This window comes from Oncorhynchus keta, unplaced genomic scaffold, assembly GCF_023373465.1.
Source record: "Oncorhynchus keta strain PuntledgeMale-10-30-2019 unplaced genomic scaffold, Oket_V2 Un_contig_18534_pilon_pilon, whole genome shotgun sequence".
Classification (NCBI taxonomy): Eukaryota; Metazoa; Chordata; class Actinopteri; order Salmoniformes; family Salmonidae; genus Oncorhynchus; species Oncorhynchus keta.
Genome location: NW_026280970.1, coordinates 20,872 through 46,561, shown reverse-complemented (window position 1 = coordinate 46,561; position 25,690 = coordinate 20,872). Strand labels below are relative to the sequence as shown.

The 25,690-nt window shown below is 46.9% G+C and overlaps 2 long non-coding RNA genes and 1 pseudogene across 4 annotated transcripts; 2 read left to right on the top strand and 1 right to left on the bottom strand.

Moving 5' to 3' along the window:
- Positions 1-23,648, top strand: part of LOC127920170 (OTU domain-containing protein 7A-like) — a 46,179-nt pseudogene extending 22,531 nt beyond the window's left edge.
- Positions 1,477-3,116, top strand: LOC127920172 (uncharacterized). Its single transcript, XR_008105327.1, has 3 exons — positions 1,477-2,506; positions 2,553-2,782; positions 2,921-3,116. It is a non-coding gene; the product is annotated as an uncharacterized LOC127920172 (long non-coding RNA).
- On the bottom strand, positions 13,387-14,523 carry LOC127920173 (uncharacterized). Of its 3 annotated transcripts, none has more exons than XR_008105328.1 (4): positions 14,391-14,523; positions 14,306-14,328; positions 13,909-14,048; positions 13,387-13,585 (listed from the first exon to the last, which is right to left on the bottom strand). It is a non-coding gene; the product is annotated as an uncharacterized LOC127920173 (long non-coding RNA). The 3 variants fall into 3 exon arrangements; XR_008105330.1 differs by having other exon boundaries at positions 13,909-14,032; positions 14,283-14,328; positions 14,430-14,448; XR_008105329.1 differs by lacking the exon at positions 14,306-14,328 and having other exon boundaries at positions 13,909-14,032; positions 14,329-14,473.
- Positions 23,649-25,690: the final 2,042 nt, after the last annotated feature.

The following is a 25,690-nucleotide window of genomic DNA, read 5'->3' as shown; positions in this document are numbered from 1 at the left end:
AAAGTAGTGCACTATATAGGGCTCATGTTGAAAGTAGTGCTCTACATAGGGCTCATGTTGAAAGTAGTGCTCTATATAGGGCTCATGTTGAAAGTAGTGCTCTATATAGGGCTCATGTTGAAAGTAGTGCTCTATATAGGGCTCATGTTGAAAGTAGTGCACTATAGAGGGCTATATAGGGCTCATGTTGAAAGTAGTGCTCTATATAGGGCTCATGTTGAAAGTAGTGCACTATATAGGGCTCATGTTGAAAGTAGTGCACTATAGAGGGCTATATAGGGCTCATGTTGAAAGCAGTGCTCTATATAGGGCTCATGTTGGAAGTAGTGCACTAGAGATGGCTATATAGGGCTCATGTTTAAAGTAGTGCTCTATATAGGGCTCATGTTGAAAGTAGTGCTCTATATAGGGCTCATGTTGAAAGTAGTGCACTATATAGGACTGATGTTGAAAGTAGTGCACTATATAGGGCTCATGTTGAAAGTAGTGCTCTATAGAGGGAATAGAGTTCCATTTGGTCCTCTATCTACTCTGTACAGTTAACAGCTGTTGTTGTGTGTTGGGGTGGGGGCCTAATACTGATCATAGTGATACCATCCATACCAGCTGTGAACCCTGTGTGAACCACGTCTTTACACTGATATGCATAGAGAGCAACAGGTGTGCATGTGCACGTGCACGCACTCTCACTGACTCTGACTGGACTAGTTTAACCCTCACCTTTCGTTCAGGGTGTTATGGGAGAGAGAGAGACAGAGAGAGGGAAAGAGAGATAGAGAGAGGGAAAGAGAGATACAGAGAGGGAAAGACAGAGAGAGGGAAAGAGAGATACAGAGAGAGAGGAGACAGAGAGAGAGAGAGAGAGAGAGAGAGAGAGAGAGAGAGAGAGAGAGAGAGAGAGAGAGAGAGAGAGAGAGAGAGAGAGAGAGAGAGAGAGAGAGAGAGAAAGGGAAAGAGAGAGAGAGAGGGAGAGAGACAGGGAGAGGGAGAGAGACAGGGAGAGGGAGAGACAGGGAGAGGAAGAGAGAGAGAGAGAGAGAGAGAGAGAGAGAGACAGGGAGAGGGAGAGACAGGGAGAGACAGGGAGAGGGAGAGACAGAGAGAGAGAGGGGAAAGAGAGAGAGAGAGAGAGAGAGAGAGAGAGAGAGAGAGAGAGAGAGAGAGAGAGAGAGAGAGAGAGAGAGAGAGAGAGGAAAGAGAGAGAGAGAGAGAGAGAGAGAGGAGAGGAGAGAGAGAGAGAGAGAGAGAGAGGGGAGAGAGAGGGGGAAAGAGAGAGAGAGACAGAGAGAGGGAGAGCGAGAGACAGGGAGAGGAGAGACAGGAGAGGGAGAGAGAGAGAGAGAGACAGGGAGAGAGAGAGAGGGAAAGAGAGAGACAGAGGGAGAGAGAAAGGAAAGAGAGACAGAGAGGGAGAGAGAGAGAGGAGACAGGGAGAGAGAGAGAGAGAGAGAGAGAGAGAGACAGGGAGAAGAGAGAGAGAGACAGGGAGAGAGAGAGACAGGGAGAGAGAGAGACAGGGAGAGAGAGAGAGAGAGAGAGAGAGAGAGAAGGAGGACAGAAAGAGAGGTAGGGTATGAGAAGGAAGACAGAAAGAGAGGTTGGGTATGAGAAGGAAGACAGAAAGAGAGGTAGGGTATGAGAAGGAAGACAGAAAGAGAGGTAGGGTATGAGAAGGAAGACAGACAGAGAGGTAGGGTATGAGAAGGAAGACAGACAGAGAGGTAGGGTATGAGAAGGAAGACAGACAGAGAGGTAGGGTATGAGAAGGAAGACAGACAGAGAGGTAGGGTATGAGAAGGAAGACAGACAGAGAGGTAGGGTAGGAGAGGGAAGACAGAAAGAGAGGTAGGGTAGGAGAGGGAAGACAGAGAGAGAGGTAGGGTAGGAGAGGGAAGACAGACAGAGAGGTAGGGTATGAGAGGTTGTAACTATCTTAGTCACATTGCAGGCAGGTTGTTATTGACATGGTAAACAGGAGCACACAGCCAGGAATACAGCCTGTTTTGGACCTGGGTTCAAATACTATTCAACATCTTTCAGATACTTTGAAGTTTGCTTGGAGTGCCGATGGGTGGGGTTTGTACTTTTTCCATAATGACATAGGGTTTAGTGCAACAGGCAAAAGCTCAATCAAGTATGACCAAAAAATACGGTATTTGAAATGATTACGAACAATGTTTGAATCCAGGCGTGCTGCCTGCCTGCGTTGCGTGCCTGGCTGGCTGCCTGCGTGACAGGATGACCTGAGAGGTGAGGTTAGGCCGTAACTCTGTCAGAGGGTTATTATGACGAGACTTGTTCAGACGGGTGTACAGTGTATCACTCCAGACTACAGAGGAAGACAGGAGAGTTGAGTTGATGATACGTGTGTTGTTGAGACTCATGTACCTAAAGGGGAAACAGTGATCTGGTGTGACACGTGGTCGGCAGCCATTTTGACAGTACAGTACAGTTTCTAAGGTACACATTTCTCCACTGTAGAAGACAGTACAGTACAGTTTCTAAGGTACACATTTCTCCACTGTGGAAGACAGTACAGTACAGTTTCTAAGGTACACATTTCTCCACTGTAGAAGACAGTACAGTACAGTTTCTAAGGTACACATTTCTCCACTGTAGAAGACAGTACAGTACAGTTTCTAAGGTACACATTTCTCCACTGTAGAAGACAGTACAGTACAGTTTCTAAGGTACACATTTCTCCACTGTAGAAGACAGTACAGTACAGTTTCTAAGGTACACATTTCTCCACTGTAGAAGACAGTACAGTACAGTTTCTAAGGTACACATTTCTCCACTGTGGAAGACAGTACAGTACAGTTTCTAAGGTACACATTTCTCCACTGTAGAAGACAGTACAGTACAGTTTCTAAGGTACACATTTCTCCACTGTGGAAGACAGTACAGTACAGTTTCTAAGGTACACATTTCTCCACTGTAGAAGACAGTACAGTACAGTTTCTAAGGTACACATTTCTCCACTGTAGAAGACAGTACAGTACAGTTTCTAAGGTACACATTTCTCCACTGTAGAAGACGACGGCAAGGCTATTTGTGCGGTTCTCTTCAAAAGAAGAAGAGGGAAAATCTTGGCTGATTTGTTTTACAGTATAAATATATTGACATTTCAGTCATTATGGCTTCCTTCAGTACACCACATGTAGGTTTTTGACAGATCAAACACTTCATTTAGGCTTCATTACCCAGGGGTGTAATTAGTCTTCATTACCCAGGGGTATATTTAGTCTTCATTACCCAGGGGTGTATTTAGGCTTCATTACCCAGGGGTATATTTAGTCTTCATTACCCAGGGGTATATTTAGTCTTCTTTACCCAGGGGTATATTTAGTCTTCATTACCCAGGGGTATATTTAGTCTTCTTTACCCAGGGGTATATTTAGTCTTCATTACCCAGGGGTGTATTTAGGCTTCATTACACAGGGGTGTATTTAGTCTTCATTACCCAGGGGTATATCATTACCCAGGGGTGTAATTAGTCTTCATTACCCAGGGGTGTATTTAGGCTTCATTACACAGGGGTGTATTTAGTCTTCATTACCCAGGGGTATATTTAGTCTTCATTACCCAGGGGTATATTTAGTCTTCTTTACCCAGGGGTATATTTAGTCTTCATTACCCAGGGGTGTATTTAGGCTTCATTACACAGGGGTGTATTTAGTCTTCATTACCCAGGGGTATATCATTACCCAAGGGTGTAATTAGTCTTCATTACCCAGGGGTATATTTAGTCTTCATTACCCAGGGGTGTATTTAGTCTTCATCACCCAGGGGTATATTTAGTCTTCATTACCCAGGGGTGTATTTAGTCTTCATTACCCAGGGGTATATTTAGTCTTCATTACCCAGGGGTGTATTTAGTCTTCATTACCCAGGGGTGTAATTAGTCTTCATTACCCAGGGGTATATTTAGTCTTCATTACCCAGGGGTATATTTAGTCTTCATTACCCAGGGGTGTATTTAGTCTTCATCACCCAGGGGTATATTTAGTCTTCATTACCCAGGGGTATATTTAGTCTTCATTACCCAGGGGTGTATTTAGTCTTCATTACCCAGGGGTATATTTAGTCTTCATTACCCAGGGGTGTATTTAGTCTTCATTACCCAGGGGTGTATTTAGTCTTCATCACCCAGGGGTATATTTAGTCTTCATTACCCAGGGGTGTATTTAGTCTTCATTACCCAGGGGTGTAATTAGTCTTCATTACCCAGGGGTGTATTTAGGCTTCATTACACAGGGGTGTATTTAGTCTTCATTACCCAGGGGTATATCATTACCCAGGGGTGTAATTAGTCTTCATTACCCAGGGGTATATTTAGTCTTCATTACCCAGGGGTGTATTTAGCCTTCATTACCCAGGGGTATATTTAGTCTTCATTACCCAGGGGTATATTTAGTCTTCATTACCCAGGGGTGTATTTAGTCTTCATCACCCAGGGGTATATTTAGTCTTCATTACCCAGGGGTGTATTTAGTCTTCATTACCCAGGGGTATATTTAGTCTTCATTACCCAGGGGTGTATTTAGTCTTCATTACCCAGGGGTGTATTTAGTCTTCATTACCCAGGGGTATATTTAGTCTTCATTACCCAGGGGTATATTAGTCTTCATTACCCAGGGGTATATTTAGTCTTCATTACCCAGGGGTATATTTAGTCTTCATTACCCAGGGGTGTATTTAGTCTTCATTACCCAGGGGTATATTTAGTCTTCATTACCCAGGGGTGTATTTAGTCTTCATTACCCAGGGGTATATTTAGTCTTCATTACCCAGGGGTGTAATTTAGTCTTCATTACCCAGGGGTGTAATTAGTCTTCATTACCCAGGGGTATATTTAGTCTTCATTACCCAGGGGTGTATTTAGTCTTCATTACCCAGGGGCATATTTAGTCTTCATTACCCAGGGGTGTATTTAGTCTTCATTACCCAGGGGTGTATTTAGTCTTCATTACCCAGGAGTATATTTAGTCTTCATTACCCAGGGGTGTATTTAGTCTTCATTACCCAGGTGTATATTTAGTCTTCATTACCCAGGGGTGTATTTAGTCTTCATTACCCAGGGGTATATTTAGTCTTCATTACCCAGGGGTATATTTAGTCTTCATTACCCAGGGGTGTAATTTAGTCTTAATTACCCAGGGGTATATTTAGTCTTCATTACCCAGGGGTATATTTAGTCTTCTTTACCCAGGGGTATATTTTGTCTTCATTACCCATGGGTGTAATTAGTCTTCATTACCCAGGGGTGTAATTTTGTCTTCATTACCCAGGGGTGTATTTTGTCTTCATTACCCAGGGGTATATTTAGTCTTCATAACCCAGGGGTATATTTAGTCTTCATTACCCAGGGGTGTAATTTAGTCTTAATTACCCAGGGGTGTAATTAGTCTTCATTACCCAGGGGTATATTTAGTCTTCATTACCCAGGGGTGTATATAGTCTTCATTACCCAGGGGTGTAATTTAGTCTTCATTACCCAGGGGTATATTTAGTCTTAATTACCCAGGGGTATATTTAGTCTTCATTACCCAGGGGTATATTTAGTCTTCTTTACCCAGGGGTATATTTTGTCTTCATTGCCCAGGGGTGTAATTAGTCTTCATTACCCAGGGGTGTAATTTTGTCTTCATTACCCAGGGGTGTATTTAGTCTTCATTACCCAGGGGTATATTTAGTCTTCATAACCCAGGGGTATATTTAGTCTTCATTACCCAGGGGTGTATTTAGTCTTCATTACCCAGGGGTGTATATAGTCTTCATTACCCAGGGGTATATATAGTCTTCATTACCCAGGGGTATATTTAGTCTTCATTACCCAGGGGTATATTTAGTCTTCATTACCCAGGGGTATATTTAGTCTTCATTACCCAGGGGTATATTTAGTCTTAATTACCCAGGGGTATATATAGTCACAGTAGCTGTCATTTCCATGTGGTGTATTCTGTCTTTTGATAGATTACATAAAATCCTTGAAAGAATCCCAAAGTTCTGGTAGTTTACTGGTCCATGTTGAAAGTTTCCAGTAATATACCCTCCCTTTGCAACGCTAATTATGTCTTACAGTACATTGTCTCAGTGCAGAGAGATGTATTTTATCTGATAGTACATTGTCTCAATGCAGAGAGATGTAATTTATCTGAGAGAACATTGTCTCAGTGCAGAGAGATGTATTATATCTGATAGTACGTACATTGTCTCAGTGCAGAGAGATGTATTATATCTGATAGTACGTACATTGTCTCAGTGCAGAGAGATGTATTATATCTGACAGTACATTGTCTCAATGCAGAGAGATGTATTATATCTGATAGTACATTGTCTCAATGCAGAGAGATGTATTATATCTGATAGTACATTGTCTCAATGCAGAGAGATGTATTATATCTGATAGTACATTGTCTCAATGCAGAGAGATGTATTATATCTGATAGTACATTGTCTCAATGCAGAGAGATGTATTATATCTGATAGTACATTGTCTCAATGCAGAGAGATGTATTATATCTGACAGTACTTTGTCTCAATGCAGAGAGATGTATTATATCTGATAGTACATTGTCTCAATGCAGGGAGATGTAATTTATCTGAGAGAACATTGTCTCAATGCAGAGAGATGTATTATATCTGATAGTACATTGTCTCAATGCAGAGAGATGTAATTTATCTGAGAGAACATTGTCTCAGTGCAGAGAGATGTATTTTATCTGATAGTACATTGTCTCAATCAGTCTGTGGTGTAAAGTAATTCATCGTGTCTCAGGATCAAACTGTGCGACGAACTTTCTGTGAAAGGAAAGACAGAACGGCGTCACACTGCAACACACACACACACACACACACACACACACACACACACACACACACACACACACACACACACACACACACACACACACACACACACACAAGCACACAAGCACACAAGCACACACACACACAAGCACACACACACACGCAAACACACACAAACACACAGAAAGACAGAACCGTCTCACTGAAGACCTGTGGGAGAAACTCTCAAGACCACAGCACAACACAGCTGTACTCTATCAGAGACACACACACACTACTTACGTAAACACTCCCACACACACTCCCACACACACACACACACACAGGATGCTGCATTCCTCTCTACATTCTGAGAGTTACAGCTAAATCTTTTTTGGCAAAAGCCCTGAACGTCAGAAGCTCGCTGACTGTCGGACAGACACTTTTCCAGTACAGCCTGTCCTCTGTCTCAACAACCTTTGGAAAGAAAATTGTGATAAATAAAATAAAAAGTGTATCAGTTTCATTTTAAGGACCGAATAATTGCCGTGCGTGCCATATGGATTACAAAACAGTTGGGAAGAGATTTTTGCTGTACCGATTCCATGGCACATGGTTTATGAACCGATAACGTAAAACCACGCCAAAAATTTTTTTTCTTCTTTCAATTATAATACAAAATTCTTGCAACCAATAGAATGTTATTTACATGGGTGATTCGGGCTCTTCTCAGCTCTGCTGATTTTGCTGCGAAGAGTCTGAATCATTAGATTTTTTTGTTTTAATACTGTCCATATGTAGCTTGTTTCTGGTCGCAGGTTCAGGAAGGGCTGAAGATTTGCAACATTTACACAGTGTTTCCTCCGACACATTGGTGCGGCTGGCTTCCGGGTTGGATGCGCGCTGTGTTAAGAAGCAGTGCGGCTTGGTTGGGTTGTGTACCGGATTACGCATGACTTTCGACCTTCGTCTCTCCCGAGCCCGTACGGGAGTTGTAGCAATGAGACAAGATAGTAGCTACTAAAAAACATTTGGATACCACAAAATTGGGGCGAAAAAGGGGTAAAAAATATATATATATTTTTTCAATTTACAATCTCTAGAAACAATGAGAATAGAAAGGTTCAGAAAATGTGTGAAACATCACAGCACAGTTGAAAAAAGAGATGGAGCTGAAGGATGGGACTGGATGGTGTTAAGAGATATGGAACTGAAGGATGGGACTGGATGGTGTTAAGAGATATGGAGCTGAAGGATGGGACTGGATGGTGTTAAGAGATATGGAGCTGAAGGATGGGACTGGATGGTGTTAAGAGATATGGAGCTGAAGGTTGGGACTGGATGGTGTTAAGAGATATGGAGCTGAAGGATGGGACTGGATGGTGTTAAGAGATACGGAGCTGAAGGATGGGACTGGATGGTGTTAAGAGATATGGAGCTGAAGGATGGGACTGGATGGTGTTAAGAGATATGGAGCTGAAGGATTGGACTGGATGGTGTTAAGAGATATGGAGCTGAAGGATGGGACTGGTTGGTGTTAAGAGATATGAGCTGAAGGATGGGAGGATGGTGTTAAGAATAGGAGCTGAAGGATGGGACTGGATGGTGTTAAGAGATATGGAGCTGAAGGATGGGACTGGATGGTGTTAAGAGATATAAGCTGAAGATGGGACTGGATTGTTAAGAGATATGGAGCTGAAGATACTGGATGGTGTTAAGAGATATGGAGCTGAAGATTGGACTGGATGGTGTTAAGAGATATGGAGCTGAAGGATGGGACTGAAAGGATAACCTAAGGATGGGACTGGATGGTGTTAAGAATATGGAGCTGAAAATGGGACTGGATGGTGTTAAGAGATATGGAGCTGAAGGATGGGACTGGATGGTGTTAAGAGATATGGAGCTGAAGGATGGGACTGGATGGTGTTAAGAGATATGGAGCTGAAGGATGGGACTGGATGGTGTTAAGATATGGAATGGAGGGTTGTTGAATACAGCTGAAGGATGGGACTGGATGGTGTTAATAATATGGAGCTGAGATAGGGGGACTGGATGGTGTTTAAGAGATATGGAGCTGAAGGATGGGACTGGATGGTGTTAAGAGATATGGATGAAGGATGGGAGGGTTGAATGGAGCTGAAGGATGGGACTGGATGGTGTTAAGAGATATTTTTGGAGCTGAAGGAGGATGTTTATGAAACTGAAGGGTGGGACTGGGATGGTGTTGTTAAGAGATATGGAGCTGAAGGATGGGACTGGAGGTGTTAAGAGATATATGGGACTGGGGTGTTAAGAGATATATGGAAGATGGGACTGGATGGTGTTAAGAGATATGGGAGCTGAAGGATGGGACTGGATGGTGTTAAGAGATATATGGAGCTGAAGGATGGGACTGGATGGTGTTAAGAGATAATATGAGCTTGAATGGGGTGGGACTGGATGGTGTTAAGAGATATATGGAGGGGTTGAATGGAGCTGAAGGGACTGGATGGTGTTAAGAGATATATGGGAGGGGTTGAATGGAGCTGAAGGGTGGGACTGGATGGTGTTAAGGATAATAGCTGGGAAGGGGTTGATGGAGCTGAAGGGTGGGACTGGATGGTGTTAAGAGATATGGAGGGGTTGAATGGAGCTGAAGGAGGGGACTGGATGGTGTTAAGAGATATATGGAGGGGTTGAATGGAGCTGAAGGGTGGGACTGGATGGTGTTAAGAGATAGGATGGGATAATAATAATAATGGAGCTGAAATAATGAAGGGTGGGACTGGATGGTGTTAAGAGATATATGGGAGGGGTTGAATGGAGCTGAAGGATGGACTGGATGGTGTTAAAATATAATGGGATTGATGGAGCTGAAGGACTGGATGGTGTTAAGAGATATATGAAGGACTGGGGTTGAATGGAGCTGAAGGGTGGGACTGGATGGTGTTAAGAGATATATGGGAGGGGTTGAATGGAGCTGAAGGGTGGGACTGGATGGTGTTAAGAGATATATGGGAGGGGTTGAATGGAGCTGAAGGATGGGACTGGATGGTGTTAAGAGATATATGGGAGGGGTTGAATGGAGCTGAAGGGTGGGACTGGATGGTGTTAAGAGATATATGGGAGGGGTGAATGGAGCTGAAGGACTGGATGGTGTTAAGAGATATATGGAGCTTGACTGGATGGTGTTAAGAGATATGGAGCTAAGGATGGGACTGGATGGTGTTAAGAGATAGGACTGGACTGGATGGTGTTAAGAGATATGGAGCTGAAGGAGCTGGGACTGGATGGTGTTAAGAGATATGGGAGGGGTTGAATGGAGCTGAAGGATATGGAGCTGAAGGATGGGACTGGATGGTGTTAAGAGATATATGGAGGGGTTGAATGGAGCTGAAGGGTGGGACTGGATGGTGTTAAGAGATATGGAGGGTTGAATGGAGCTGGGACTGGATGGTGACTGGACTGGTGTTAAGAGATATGGAGCTGAATGGATGGGTGGATGGTGTTAAGAGAGATATGGAGCTGAAGGATGGGACTGGATGGTGTTAAGAGATATATGAAGGAGGGGTTGGTGTTAAGAGATGGAGCTGAAGGATGGGACTGGATGGTGTTAAGAGATATATGGGAGGGGTTGAATGGAGCTGAAGGATGGGACTGGATGGTGTTAAGAGATATGGAGGGGTGAATGGAGCTGGGACTGGATGGTGTTAAGAGATATGGAGCTGAAGGATGGGACTGGATGGTGTTAAGAGATATGGGCTGAAGGGGTTGGATGGTGTTAAGAGCTGAAGGGGTTGATGGAGCTGAAAGATGGGACTGGATGGTGTTAAGAGATAGATGGGAGGGGTTGAATGGAGCTGAGGACTGGATGGTGTTAAGAGATATATGGAGCTGAAGGATGGGACTGGATGGTGTTAAGAGATATATGGGAGGGTTGAATGGAGCTGAAGGACTGGATGGTGTTAAGAGATATATGGGAGGAAGGATTGACTGGATGGTGTTAAGAGATATATGGAGGGTGAAGGATGGGACTGGATGGTGTTAAGAGATATATGGGAGGGTTGAATGGAGCTGAAGGACTGGACTGGATGTGTTAAGAGATATATGGAGTGGAGCTGAAGGATGGGACTGGATGGTGTTAAGAGATATATGGGAGGGTTGAATGGAGCTGAAGGATGGGACTGGATGGTGTTAAGAGATAAGGATGGGGATGGTGTTAGGGGTTGAATGGAGCTGAAGGATGGGACTGGATGGTGTTAAGAGATATATGGGAGGGGTTGAATGGAGCTGAAGGATGGGACTGGATGGTGTTAAGAGATATGGGAGGGGTTGAATGGAGCTGAAGGACTGGATGGTGTTAAGAGATAGGGGTGGAGCTGAAGGATGGGACTGGATGGTGTTAAGAGATAGATGGGAGGGGTTGAATGGAGCTGAAGGGTGGGACTGGATGGTGTTAAGAGATATATGGGAGGGTTGAATGGAGCTGAAGGATGGGACTGGATGGTGTTAAGGATGGGAGGAGTTGAATGGAGCTGGGACTGGATGGTGTTAAGAGATATGGAGCTGAAGGGTGGGACTGGATGGTGTTAAGAGATATATGGAGGGGTTGAATGGGACAGGCCTGTTGTTTACTCCAGTTCGGGGAGGGGTGGTAGGTTTGGAGGGGAATAACAGATATATATTCAGAAATATGTGTGTGTGTGTGTGTGTGTGTGTGTGTGTGTGTGTGTGTGTGTGTGTGTGTGTGTGTGTGTGTGTGTGTGTGTGTGTGTGTGTGTGTGTGTGTGTGTGTGTGTGTGTGTGTGTGTGTGTGTAAATGTATGTATTTATACGTGTAAGTGTATATGTAAACTCAGCAAAAAATCATCTTCTCACTGTCAACTGCATTTATTTTCAGCAAACTTATCATGTGTAAATATTTGTATGAACATGACAAGATTCAACAACTGAGACATAAACTGAACAAGTTCCACAGACATGTGACTAACAGAAATGGAATAATGTGTCCCTGAACAAAGGGGGCTCAAAATCAAAGTAAGTATCTGGTGTGGCCACCAGCTGCATTAAGTACTGCAGTGCATCTCCTCCTCATGGACTACACCAAATTTGCCAGTTCTTGCTGTGAGATGTTACCCCACTCTTCCACCAAGGCACCTGCAAGTTCCCGGTTTCGAGGCCCTCACCCTCTGATCCAACAGGTCATGGCAGAACACTGATCAAATCATGCACAGAATGAGCAGTATGGCTGGTGGCATTGTCATGCTGGAGGGTCATGTCAGGATGAGCCTGCAGGAAGAGTACCACATGAGGGAGGAGGATGTTGCCAGTGATGTCTGGTGAGGACCTGCCTTACAACAGGCCTACAAGCCCTCAGTCCAGCCTCTCTCAGCCTATTTTGGACAGACTGAGCACTGATGGAGGGACTGGGCGTTCCTGGTGTAACTCGGGCAGTAGTTGTTGCCATCCTGTACCTGTCCCTCAGGTGTGATTCTTGGATGTACCGATCCTGTGCAGGTGTTGTTTCACGTGGTCTGACACTGTGAGGACGTTCAACTGTCTGTCCTGTCTCCCTGTAGCTCTGTCTTAGGCTTCTCACAGTACGGACATTGCAATTTATTGCCCTGGCCACATCTGCAGTCCTCATGCCTCCTTGCAGAATGCCTAAGGCACGTTCACACAGATGAGCAGGAACCCTGGGCTTCTTTCTTTTGGTGTTTTTCAGAGTCAGTAGAAAGGCCTCTTTAGTGTCCTAAGTTTTCATAACTGTGATCTTAATTGCCTACCGTCTGTAAGTCGTTAGTGTCTTGACGACCGTTCCACAGAGAGAGAGAGAGAGAGAGAGAGAGAGAGAGAGAGAGAGAGAGAGAGAGAGAGAGAGAGAGAGAGACAGAGACAGAGACAGAGAGACACAGAGAGGGAGGGAGACAGAGGGAGAGGGAGGGAGAGGGAGGGAGGGAGAGAGAGAGAGAGGAGAGAGGAGGAGAGAGAGAGAGAGAGAGAGAGAGAGAGAGAGAGAGAGAGAGAGGAGAGGACTGGAGGAGAGAGAGAGAGAGACAGGAGGGAGACAGAGGGAGAGGGAGAGGAGAGGGAGGGGGAGAGAATAGAGAGAGGGGACAGAGACAGAGGGAGAGGACACAGAGGGGGAGGAGACAGAGGGAGAGGGAGGGAGAGAGAGAGAGAGAGAGAGAGAGACAGAGACAGAGACACAGAGACACAGAGAGGGAGGGAGACAGAGGGAGAGGGAGAGGGAGGGAGAGAGAGAGAGAGAGAGAGAGAGAGAGGGAGAGAGGAGAGAGAGAGAGAGAGAGAGAGGGAGGGAGACAGAGACAGAGAGACACAGAGAGGGAGGGAGACAGAGGGAGAGGGAGGGAGAGGGAAAGCCATCAGACCCTCGTGACAGAGACTCATCTCTCTCTCTCTAGACAGTGTTATTATGGTGTGTGAACATCCACCCACACAACACTCTCCCTGTAATGTCAGCGTAGGTGCTTCTCAGCAACATCCGTTGTTTTACATGTTTGGCTGAAGAAGAAAAGGAGAACAAAAGGCATCAGAAGTGTCACGTGGAAGATGATACCAATAGAAGGATACAAGTTTTACTCAGTGAGACAACAGAGCTCATCAAACCATGACTTTATGAGCCGGGGTTTACTGTGATTAATGGGTCTGTGTCAACTTTCAAACCCCGATTGTCCTCCTGGTCAATAGGGCTCTGCTTATCCTACCTAGGCTGTGTGGTTACCTGTCTGTGTGCTGTGTGGTTACCTGTCTGTGTGCTGTGTGGTTACCTGTCTGTGTGCTGTGTAGTTACCTGGCTGTGTGTTACCTGCTGTGTGGTTACCTGGCTGTGCTCTGTGGTTACCTGGCTGTGTGGTTACCTGGCAGTGTGCTCTGTGGTTACCAGTCTGTGTGCTGTGTGGTTACCTGGCTGTGCTCTGTGGTTACCTGTCTGTGTGCTGTGTGGTTACCTGGCTGTGTGCTGTTACCTGTCTGTGTGCTGTTTACCTGTCTGTGTGCTGTGTGGTTACCTGGCTGTGTGGTTACCAGTCTGTGTCTGGTTACCTGGCTGTGTGCCTGTCTGTGGTTACCTGGCTGTGTGCTGTGTGGTTACCTGTCTGTGTGCTGTGTGGTTACCTGGCTGTGTGGTTACCTGGCTGTGTGGTTACCTGGCAGTGTGCTCTGTGGTTACCAGTCTGTGTGCTGTGTGGTTACCTGGCAGTGTGCTCTGTGGTTACCAGTCTGTGTGCTGTGTGGTTACCTGGCTGTGTGGTTACCTGTCTGTGTGGTTACCTGTCTGTGGCTGTGTGGTTACCTGGCTGTGTGGTTACCAGTCTGTGATCTGTGTGGTTACCTGGCTGTTTTACCTGTCTGTCTGTATAGTTACCTGGCTGTGTGGTTACCTGTCTGCTGTGGTTACCTGGCTGTGTGGTTACCTGTCTGTGTCTGTATGGTTACTGGCTGTGTGTTACCTGGCTGTGTGCTGTGTGGTTACCTGGCTGTGTGGTTACCTGGCAGTGTGCTCTGTGGTTACCAGTCTGTGTGCTGTGTGGTTACCTGGCAGTGTGCTCTGTGGTTACCAGTCTGTGTGCTGTGTGGTTACCTGGCTGTGTGGTTACCTGTCTGTGTGGTTACCTGTCTGTGTGCTGTGTGGTTACCTGGCTGTGTGGTTACCAGTCTGTGATCTGTATGGTTACCTGGCTGTGTGGTTACCTGTCTGTGATCTGTATGGTTACCTGGCTGTGTGTTTACCTGTCTGTGATCTGTATGGTTACCTGGCTGTGTGGTTACCTGTCTGTGATCTGTATGGTTACCTGGCTGTGTGTTTGTACCCCTGCTTATCTGATCTGACCATAATGACGTGTGATCTGTGTTTTCCAGCTGTGATCCCGCTGACCGACTCAGAACACAAGCTGCTATCTCTCCACTTCGCTACGGACCCTGGGAAGGACTGGGAGTGGAGCCGAGACCACAACGACAACATCAAGCTAGCCAAGTGAGTTAGGTACAACAAACGACAAACAGGTGATCCCCCCTCTAATCACAGAAAGGAGGATAGGAGATCCCCCTCTAATCATAGAAAGGAGGAGAGGAGATCCCCCTCTAATCACAGAAAGGAGGAGATCCCCCTCTAATCATAGAAAGGAAAGGAGATCACCCTCTAATCACAGAAAGGAGGAGATCCCCCTCTAATCACAGAAAGGAGGAGATCCCCCTCAAATCATAGAAAGGAGGATAGGAGATCCCCCTCTAATCATAGAAAGGAGGGATGGGAGACCCCGACAATCATAGAAAGGAAGGAGATCCCCTACAATCACAGAAAGGAGGAGATCCCCTCTAATCATAGAAAGGAGGATAGGAGATCCCCTCTAATCATAGAAAGGAGGAGATCCCCCTCTAATCACAGAAAGGAGATCCCCCTCTAATCATAGAAAGGAGGATCCCCTCTAATCATAGAAAGGAGGATCCCCCTCTAATCATAGAAAGGAGGAGGAAAGAGGAGAGGAGATCCCCTCTAATCATAGAAAGGAGGATAGGAGATCCCCCTCTAATCATAGAAAAGAGGAGAGGAGATCCCCTCTAATCATAGAAAGGAGGAGAGGAGATCCCCCTCTAATCATAGAAAGGAGAGGAGATCCCCCTCTAATCATAGAAAGGAGAGGAGATCCCCTCTAATCACAGAAAGGAGAGGAGATCCCCTCTAATCACAGAAAGGAGGATATCCCCCTCTAATCATAGAAAGGAGGAGAGGAGATCCCCCTCTAATCATAGAAAGGAGGAGAGAGATCCCCCTCTAATCACAGAAAGGAGGAGATCCCCCTCTAATCATAGAAAGGAAAGGAGATCACCCTCTAATCACAGAAAGGAGGAGATCCCCTCTAATCACAGAAAGGAGGAGATCCCCCTCAAATCATAGAAAGGAGGATAGGAGATCCCCCTCTAATCATAGAAAGGAGGATAGGAGATCCCCCCTCTAATCATAGAAAGGAGGATAGGAGATCCCCCTCTAATCATAGAAAAGAGGAGAGGAGATCCCCCTCTAATCATAGAAAGGAGGATAGGAGATCCCCCTCTAATCATAGAAAAGAGGAGAGGAGATCCCCTCTAATCATAGAAAGGAGGAGACGTGATCCCCCTCTAATCATAGAAAGGAGAGGAGATCCCCCTCTAATCATAGAAAGGAGAGGAGATCCCCCTCTAATCACAGAAAGGAGAGGAGATCCCCCTCTAATCACAGAAAGGAGGATATCCCCCTCTAATCATAGAAAGGAGGAGAGGAGATCCCCCTCTAATCATAGAAAGGAGAGGAGATCCCCCTCTAATCACAGAAAGGAGGAGATCCCCCTCTAATCATAGAAAGGAAAGGAGATCACCCTCTAATCACAGAAAGGAGGAGATCCCCCTCTAATCACAGAAAGGAGGAGATCCCCCTCTAATCACAGAAAGGAGGAGATCCCCCTCTAATCATAGAAAGGAGGAGAGGAGATCCCCCTCCAATCATAGAAAGGATGAGAGGAGATCCCCCTCTAATCATAGAAAGGAGGAGAGGAGATCCCCCTCTAATCATAGGAGGAGAGGAGATCCCCCTCTAATCACAGAAAGGAGGAAAGGAGATCCCCCTCCAATCATAGAAAGGAGGAGAGGAGATCCCCCTCTAATCACAGAAAGGAGGAGAGGAGATCCCCCTCTAATCATAGAAAGGAGGAGAGGAGATCCCCCTCTAATCATAGAAAGGAGGAGAGGAGATCCCCCTCTAATCACAGAAAGGAGGAGAGGAGATCCCCCCTAATCATAGAAAGGAGGAGAGGAGATCCCCCTCTAATCATAGAAAGGAGGAGAGGAGATCCCCCTCTAATCGTAGAAAGGAGAGGAGATCCCCATCTAATCACAGAAAGGAGGAGTTCCCCCTCTAATCATAGAAAGTAGAGGAGATCCCCCTCTAATCACAGAACGGAGGAGATCCCCCTCTAATCATAGAAAGGAAAGGAGATCACCCTCTAATCACAGAAAGGAGGAGATCCCCCTCTAATCACAGAAAGGAGGAGATCCCCCCTCTAATCACAGAAAGGAGGATAGGAGATCCCCCTCTAATCATAGAAAGGAGAAGAGGAGATCCCCCTCTAATCATAGGAGGAGAGTAGATCCCCCTCTAATCATAGAAAGGATGAGAGGAGATCCCCCTCTAATCATAGAAAGGAGGAGAGGAGATCCCCTTCTAATCACAGAAAGGAGGAGAGGAGATCCCCCTCTAATCATAGAAAGGAGGAGAGGAGATCCCCCTCTAATCAAAGGAGGAGAGGAGATCCCCCTCTAATCATAGGAGAAGAGGAAATCCCCCTCTAATCATAGTCATTATCTCTAGGCGTCGTACATCATTATCTTCTATAACGTTGATTTACACAGAGGATCTCAACTCTGATCTGAATGGCATAATCACATGGAACACTGTCTGCCTGTCCTGGAGCACTGACTGTCTGTCATGGAGCACTGTCTGTCTGCCTGTCTTGGAGCACTGTCTGCCTGTCTTGGAGCACTGTCTGTCTGTCATGGAGCACTGTCTATCTGTCATGGAGCACTGTCTGTCTGCCTGTCTTGGAGCACTGACTGTCTGTCATGGAGCACTGTCTATCTGTCATGGAGCACTGTCTGTCTGCCTGTCTTGGAGCACTGTCTGCCTGTCATGGAGCACTGTCTGTCTGCCTGTCTTGGAGCACTGTCTGCCTGTCTTGGAGCACTGTCTGTCTGCCTGTCTTGGAGCACTGTCTGCCTGTCTTGGAGCACTGTCTGTCTGTCTGTCTTGGAGCACTGACTGTCTGTCTGTCTTGGAGCACTGACTGTCTGTCTGTCATAGAGCACTGTCTGTCTGTCATGGAGCACTGTCTGTCTGTCATGGATCACTGTCTGCCTGTCATGGAGCACCATCTGAAGGTGTTTGTGAAGTTACAGACTCTGAAGGTGTTTGTGAAGTTAGAGCCCCTGTCTTTTTTGCTATTTACTTTTCTATCTAAAAGACAGTCTTAAGATTTTAAAAATAAGTTTCTAGTGGAGTTAAAGGCACTACAATGATGCAATGGAGCCTTGCCTCGTTTGCAACTGAGGTCTTTTATGGTCCTTCTCCCTTGGAGCAGCTGGGTTCTCTGGCAGCAGCTGACAATATGTAAATAACTCTGTCCATTTACTTTGTCAAGTAAGCTTCCAGTGTATTCCACTGCAAGACAAAATAGAACGTTTTTAGGGCCCTGGTCAACCAGACAAAACAGGAAGGTGTAGGGCCCTGGTCAACCAGACAAAACAGGAAGGTGTAGGGTCCTGGTCAACCAGACAAAACAGGAAGTTATAGGGCCCTGGTCAACCAGACAATACAGGAAGGTGTAGGGCCCTGGTCAACCAGACAAAACAGGAAGGTGTAGGGCCCTGGTCAACCAGACAAAACAGGAAGGTGTAGGGCCCTGGTCAACCAGACAAAACAGGAAGGTGTAGGGCCCTGGTCAACCAGACAAAACAGGAAGGTGTAGGGGCCCTGGTCAACCAGACAAAACAGGAAGGTGTAGGGCCCTGGTCAACCAGACAAAACAGGAAGGTGTAGGGCCCTGGTCAACCAGACAAAACAGGAAGGTGTAGGGCCCTGGTCAACCAGACAAAACAGGAAGGTGTAGGGCCCTGTTCAACCAGACAAAACAGGAAGGTGTAGGGGCCGTGGTCAACCAGACAAAACAGGAAGGTGTAGGGCCCTGGTCAACCAGACAAAACAGGAAGGTGTAGGGCCCTGGTCAGGACAAAACAGGAAGGTGTAGGGCCCTGGTCAACCAGACAAAACAGGAAGGTGTAGGGCCCTGTTCAACCAGACAAAACAGGAAGGTGTAGGGGCCCTGGTCAACCAGACAAAACAGGAAGGTGTAGGGCCCTGGTCAACCAGACAAAACAGGAAGGTGTAGGGCCCTGGTCAACCAGACAAAACAGGAAGGTGTCAATCAGAACGTTATAGGGCCCTGGTCAATCAGACAAAACAGGAAGGTGTAGGGGCCCTGGTCAACCAGACAAAACAGGAAGGTGTAGGGCCCTGGTCAACCAGACAAAACAGGAAGGTGTAGGGCCCTGGTCAACCAGACAAAACAGGAAGTTATAGGGCCCTGGTCAACCAGACAAAACAGGAAGGTGTAGGGCCCTGGTCAACCAGACAAAACAGGAAGGTGTAGGGCCCTGTTCAACCAGACAAAACAGGAAGGTGTAGGGGCCCTGGTCAACCAGACAAAACAGGAAGGTGTAGGGCCCTGGTCAACCAGACAAAACAGGAAGGTGTAGGGCCCTGGTCAACCAGACAAAACAGGAAGGTGTAGGGCCCTGGTCAACCAGACAAAACAGGAAGGTGTCAATCAGAACGTTATAGGGCCCTGGTCAATCCAGACAAAACAGGAAGGTGTAGGGCCCTGGTCAACCAGACAAAACAGGAAGGTGTAGGGGCCCTGGTCAACCAGACAAAACAGGAAGGTGTAGGGCCCTGGTCAACCAGACAAAACAGGAAGGTGTAGGGCCCTGGTCAACCAGACAAAACAGGAAGGTATAGGGCCCTGGTCAACCAGACAATACAGGAAGGTGTAGGGCCCTGGTCAACCAGACAAAACAGGAAGGTGTAGGGCCCTGGTCAACCAGACAAAACAGGAAGGTGTAGGGCCCTGGTTAATCAGACAATACAGGAAGGTGTAGGGCCCTGGTCAACCAGACAAAACAGGAAGGTGTAGGGCCCTGGTCAACCAGACAAAACAGGAAGGTGTAGGGCCCTGGTCAACCAGACACAACAGGAAGGTAGGTGTAGGGCCCTGGTCAACCAGACAAAACAGGAAGGTGTAGGGCCCTGGTCAACCAGGCAATACAGGAAGGTGTAGGGCCCTGGTCAACCAGACAAAACAGGAAGTTTTAGGGCCCTGGTCAATCAGAACGTTATAGGGCCCTGGTCAATCAGAACGTTATAGGGCCCTGGTCAATCAGACAAAACTGGAAGTTTTAGGGCCCTGGTCAATCAGAACGTTATAGGGCCCTGGTCAATCAGAACGTTATAGGGCCCTGGTCAATCAGACAAAACTGGAAGTTTTAGGGCCCTGGTCAATCAGAACGTTATAGGGCCCTGGTCAATCAGAACGTTATAGGGCCCTGGTCAATCAAGTCAGCTAACTGTGCTGCTGTAGTGTTCAATCTTAATTCATTGCTAAATAAACTCAGCAACTGCGTTTATTTTCAGCAAACTTAACAAGTGTAAATATTTGTATGAACATAACAAGATTCAACAACTGACACTAAACAAGTTCCACAGACATCGAGACCATGGACTGGCACCAGATTTGCCCGTTCTTGCTGTGAGATGTTACCCCATTCTTCCACCAAGGCACCTGCAAGTTCCCAGACATTTCTGGGGGAATGGCCCGTAGCCCTCACCCTCCGATCCAACAGGTCAATGGGATTGAGATCCGTGCTCTTCGCTGACCACAGCAGAACAATGACATTCTGGTCTTGCAGGAAATCACGCACACAACGAGCAGTATGGCTGGTGGCATTGTCATGCTGGAGGGTCATGTCAGGATGAGCCTGCAGGAAGGGTACCACATGAGGGAGGAGGATGTCTTCCCTGTAATGCACAGCGTTGAGATTGCCTGCAATGACAACAAGCTCAGTCCGATGATGCTGTGACACACTTCCCCAGACCGTGACGGACCCTCTACCTCCAAATCGATCCCGCTCCAGAGTACAGGCCTCGGTGGAACGCTCATTCCTTCAACGATAAACGGCAATCCGACCATCCCGCCTGGTGAGACAAACCGCAACTCGTCAGTGAAGAGCACTTTTTGCCAGTCCTGTCTGGTCCAGCGACGGTGGGTTTGTGCCCATAGGTGACGTTGTTGCCAGTGATGTCTGGTGAGGACCTGCCTTACAACAGCCCTACTAGCCCTCAATCCAAACTCTCAGCCTATTGTGGACAGTCTGAGCACTGATGGAGGGATTGTGTGTTCCTGGTGTAACCCGGACAGTTGTTGTTGCCATCCTGTATCTGTCCCTCAGGTGTGATGTTCAGATGTACCGATCCTGTGCAGGTGTTGTTACACGTGGTCTGCCACTGTGAGGACAATCAGCTGTCCGTCGTGTCTCCCTGTAGCTCTGTCTTAGGCGTCTCACAGTACGGACATTGCAATTTATTACCCTGGTCACATCTGCAGTCCTCATGCCTCCTTGCAGCATGCCTAAGGCACGTTCACGCAGATGAGCAGGGACCCTGGGCATCTTTCTTTTGGTGTTTTTCAGAGTCAGTAGAAAGGCCTCTTTAGTGTCCTAACTTTTCAGAACTGTGATCTTAATTGCCTACCGTCTGTAAGTTGTTAGTGTCTTGAGGACCGTTCCACAGGTCCATTAATTGTTTATGGTTCATTGAACAAGCATGGAAAACAGTGTTTAAACCCTTTACAATGAAGATCTGTGAACTTATTTCTATTTTTACAAATTATCTTTGAAAGACAGAATCCTGAAAACGGGGACGTTTCTTTTTTGTGTTGCTGAGTTTATATTTCTTTAAAAGCGTAGCATTTATAATCCACATTTACTGTTGCTATCTAATGTTCGTAACCTTTCTCCCTCAGTTTAATCCTGTCTCTGGAAGCCAAACTGAACCTGCTGCATAACTACATGAACGTAACATGGATCAGGATACCATCTGAGACCAGGGTACCTCCTCCTCTTTCTCTTCCACATGGATTGGCTAATGCCAGCAAATAATTGTTGTAAATAGATTTGATTGGTTGTTCTGCATTCGTGTTGTACTGCCAGCTCCCCAGCACCTTACTGTCCATGTACAAGGAATAAAGTAAACTACGATTTGATGTCATAGTCTTGAAATGGAGTAGATTAGACAGGTCAACATAATTTACTGATTGTGCTTCCTCTCCATCCCTTCTCACCCCTCCCTCCCTCTCTCTCTCTCCAGGCTCCCCTGGCCCAGCCGGAGTCTCCCACGGCGTCCCACGGGGGCGACGACGTCCAGTCTCTAGCCGACTCCATGGACTCCGACCGAGACTCCGTCTGCAGCAACTCCAACGTCAACAACGACAACAAGGTCTCCGCGAAGGACAAGGATCCCAAGGAGAAGACGGTGAGGCAGCAACATCGTAAAGACAAGGACAAGACCAGGACGGACTCTGTGGCCAACAAGCTAGGCAGCTTCAGCAAAACCCTGGGTATCAAGCTGAAGAAGAACATGGGAGGTCTGGGAGGGCTGGTCCACGGAAAGATCAACCGCTCCAACTCTGGAGGCAACGGCCGGAACAACGGAGGAGTGGGGGGGCGGCAACGGAGGAGGGGGGGGCGGCGGCGGCAACGGAGGAGGGACAGAGAATAACGTAGAGAAGAAGAAGGAGAAAAAGGAAGGAAAAGCCCGGAAGGATGGAGGCGGAGGAGAGAAGGAGGGCCAGTCTGCGAGCACGTCGTTCTCCTCGGACAAGACCACCAGCCCGTCTCCCACTGAGCGTCCCCCAGGCGTGCCCTCTCCTCCCGGGGAACGGGACAGGGACAGGGGGGGGGTCTCCTGGCCAGGCTGGTGGGGGACAAGGCCCTGTCAGAGCACTGGAAGTACAGCACAGACGTCAAGCTGAGCCTCAACATACTGAGAGCCGCCATGCAGGGTGAGAGGAAGTTCATCTTCGCCGGCCTTCTCCTCACCTCCCATCGCCACCAGTTCCACGAGGAGATGATCTCCTTCTACCTGACCTCCGCTCAGGAGCGCTTCTCTGCCGAGCAGGAGACCAGGAGGAAGGAAGGAGAGAAGAAACCTGCAGCAAACTCTACAACCATGACTACTACGACCAACGGGCCCTCCCACGCCCTGAAGAAACCAGAGCAGGAGAGCGCCCCTCACCGGGGAGAGAGAGGGAGAAGGAAAGAGAGAGAGAAAGGAGAGGGAGAGAGAGAGGGAGAAAGGGAGAGAGAGAGAGAGAAAGGGAGAGAGAGAGGGAGCGAGAGAGAGAAAGGGAGAGAGAGAGGGAGCGAGACACCCCGCACCCCTCCTCCTCCTCCCTCCTGCCCTCCTCCTCCTACTCCCCTTCCCCAGGACTTCATCTCTTCCCCAGCCAGACACCACCAAAGCCATACCCCTCACCCCCCCACAGATTGCCCTGAAGATGCAGGGCCGCCACAGCCCCTCCCCAACTCCTCCCCCAGCAACGGTGCTACCAGGAGACCGGGGTCCGTCCCCCTGTCCCCAGGCCCGTCCCAACTACAGTCCCAGTGTCAGCCCACTACAGCCATACCCCTCCCATCCAGAGGTCCAGTATCATCCAGCTGAGAGACGTCAACCTCCAGGCACCGAGCTTCCAGCCGGATCGACCCCCAGCCCAGCTACAAGCCTCCTCTGGTGGGAACCCTGAAGACCTGTGCCACTTACCCCCAGCAGAACCGCTCTCTGTCCTCCCAGAGCTACTCTCCAGCCCGCCTGTCTGGGGTCCGTTTGGGCGCCGGGGTCAGCCACACCCACCCGGGGTCCCAGGCACCACGGGCCCTACAACATGCCTGGGGAGCACAAGTCCCATACCTATACCAATGGCTTCAACGCTAGCCACATACAGGACTGTCTGGAGTTCGCCGACGCCGACGTGCCTCAGACCTGGGGAGCAGTAGGGTCACCAGGACGGGTTCGGGGTCCGACAAGGTCAAAAGTCAGATCGGTAGCGCCGGTGGGGTTGCCTGGTGTACTGCCTGCAGCAGAGGAGATGCAAGAGGAGAAGTGCTCCTTCTACGGTCGCCCGGAGACAGATAACTACTGTTCCTACTGCTTCAAGGAGGATCTGAAACACAAGGAGAGGAGGCCAAGGCCCTCAGTAGGCCTGGGTAGCCCCTGGTAGCGCGCCAGCCAGAGGTGCTGCTACTCTAGAGCCTGGTGTGCTATCTATCGCACGACAGGTACTGCAAACCCCCAGCTGCTGACAACGCAACACAACAGACAGACAACAGAACTGTGTCCACAGAGAAGGCGATAGAACAGGTTCTACTCAATAGACTGTCTGTGGACGTTGGGACATCCAGACATCCAGACAGACAGACAGACACGCTCAGAGGAAGTTGATCGCCTGCTCTGTTTAAAACGTTTGATTCCTGTCACTTCTCCTGTCTCAGTGTACAGTACAGTAGGCTACTGTAAAGGACACAACTACTTGATGACAAGCAGGGTAGATCTCTGTCCATAACATCTTTGGCCAGCAGGAATTTATAACTTTGTTCGTTAAAAGAAATGGTTCAACTTCCATTTTTGTTTAGTTTTATGGAGAAATGTCTTGTGTTTTCTGCCCACAACTTGAATGGCAAACTGAGATATAATTTCAGCCAAATACAGTAGACATAAAAATAGCAATTGCATTTTGTTGTGCAGTGGTTCAAAACGTAAACTTAAATCGAACATCTAAAACTAAAACCGGACTGTTTTGATCTTAAAATCTTCAACCAACGTTAAAAAACAAACTTCTCAAAGCAATTACGTTAGTAACTTCAGCGTTTATTTCTTATTTTTTTAAAATCAATAATTGTCCTAATGGCAACTCACTGTGAACCCTTTCTGTTGTCTATGCGACTCATGTTGGCTTCAGTAGAGTTCAAATCCTCTGCTGCAGCTGACAGACAATAGACGACAACAGGCAGGATATTCAGTATTCAACTGCAAACAGACCCACACCAAGGAAAATAACCGTTTCGTGTGGTGAAATTGCACTTTGCAAGTTAAATTTTCCGTGTGCCCCTCCTCACATTGATTACCCGGTATAAACGAAAGAACAACAAAATCTAATTGGTTTTAATGAATCGTGCTCCTTATCACAGCGAGGGCAGGGATACTGTTTCCAGTGCTAGTTTAAATTGGTCTGCCTCAAAAAAAGGTTTTATTTCATGTTTTCCTCTACATTCTACACGTCTTCGATAAACCGAATGTGTTTTCATCAGCAGTTGATTATCTCGGTTGTTATTTTACAGGTGCTGTGTGGTGTCGCTACCATTCGGTTTTTCACATTTGAATGTCTTAACGTTCATGACAACGACAAAAGAACATGAAATCTCCTGGCCAAAGATGTTAAATATATATATATATATATAGAGAGAGAGAGAGAGACGCTCTTCAAAAACACTCCTGAATATATAATGCAGTTTGGGATCCTTTTTATGGACTCTCACCATTTAAAATGTACAAAAATATGATTTTGTATTCATTTGAGAGTTTTACACAACTTAAATTATTAATTTGCACATTAGATACCAATGTACAGTACATAGCATAAATGAGGAACAAAATAAGATTAGTATATTGTGTAAAAAAAAAAAAAAAAAATTGTGTGTTTTTGTGTATAGAGAATGTGATGAGGGGAATTTACAAGCCAAGGCTATACAAGTGTTATAGAGAAAATATTTTTATATGATTTTCACAAAATGTCATGAAGCAATATTTCACACTTTTTTTCTTATGGACACCGTTTGTCACTTTGGTAAGTTACTTTAAGGGCACGGACGTTAGGTGGTGGTGGTGGTGGTGGTGGTGGTGGGGGAGGTGGGGAGGGCCGGACGCGGCGTCGGTTGGTCGAGGGTTGGACCTACATCATATCAAGGGGAAATGACCTGTCATATTGGCATGATTGTCTCAATCAATCTGACACTGAAGGGCTGGTTGGTTTTAAAACGGGTTGATAGATCGTCAATATATATATATATATTTATATATATATACACAACATCCTTCAAGCATCACCACATTTACGAGACTCTACGGGCATGTGTTACACCCTATCCTGGTTGGTCCACTGGGCTGCGTATTGCCGACCAAACTGTAACATGTAGTTAACCAGACGTTTTAAATGTGAAGAGGGGATTCATTTCCTAGTTCCTGGTTCATCACGAGTCATCAGAA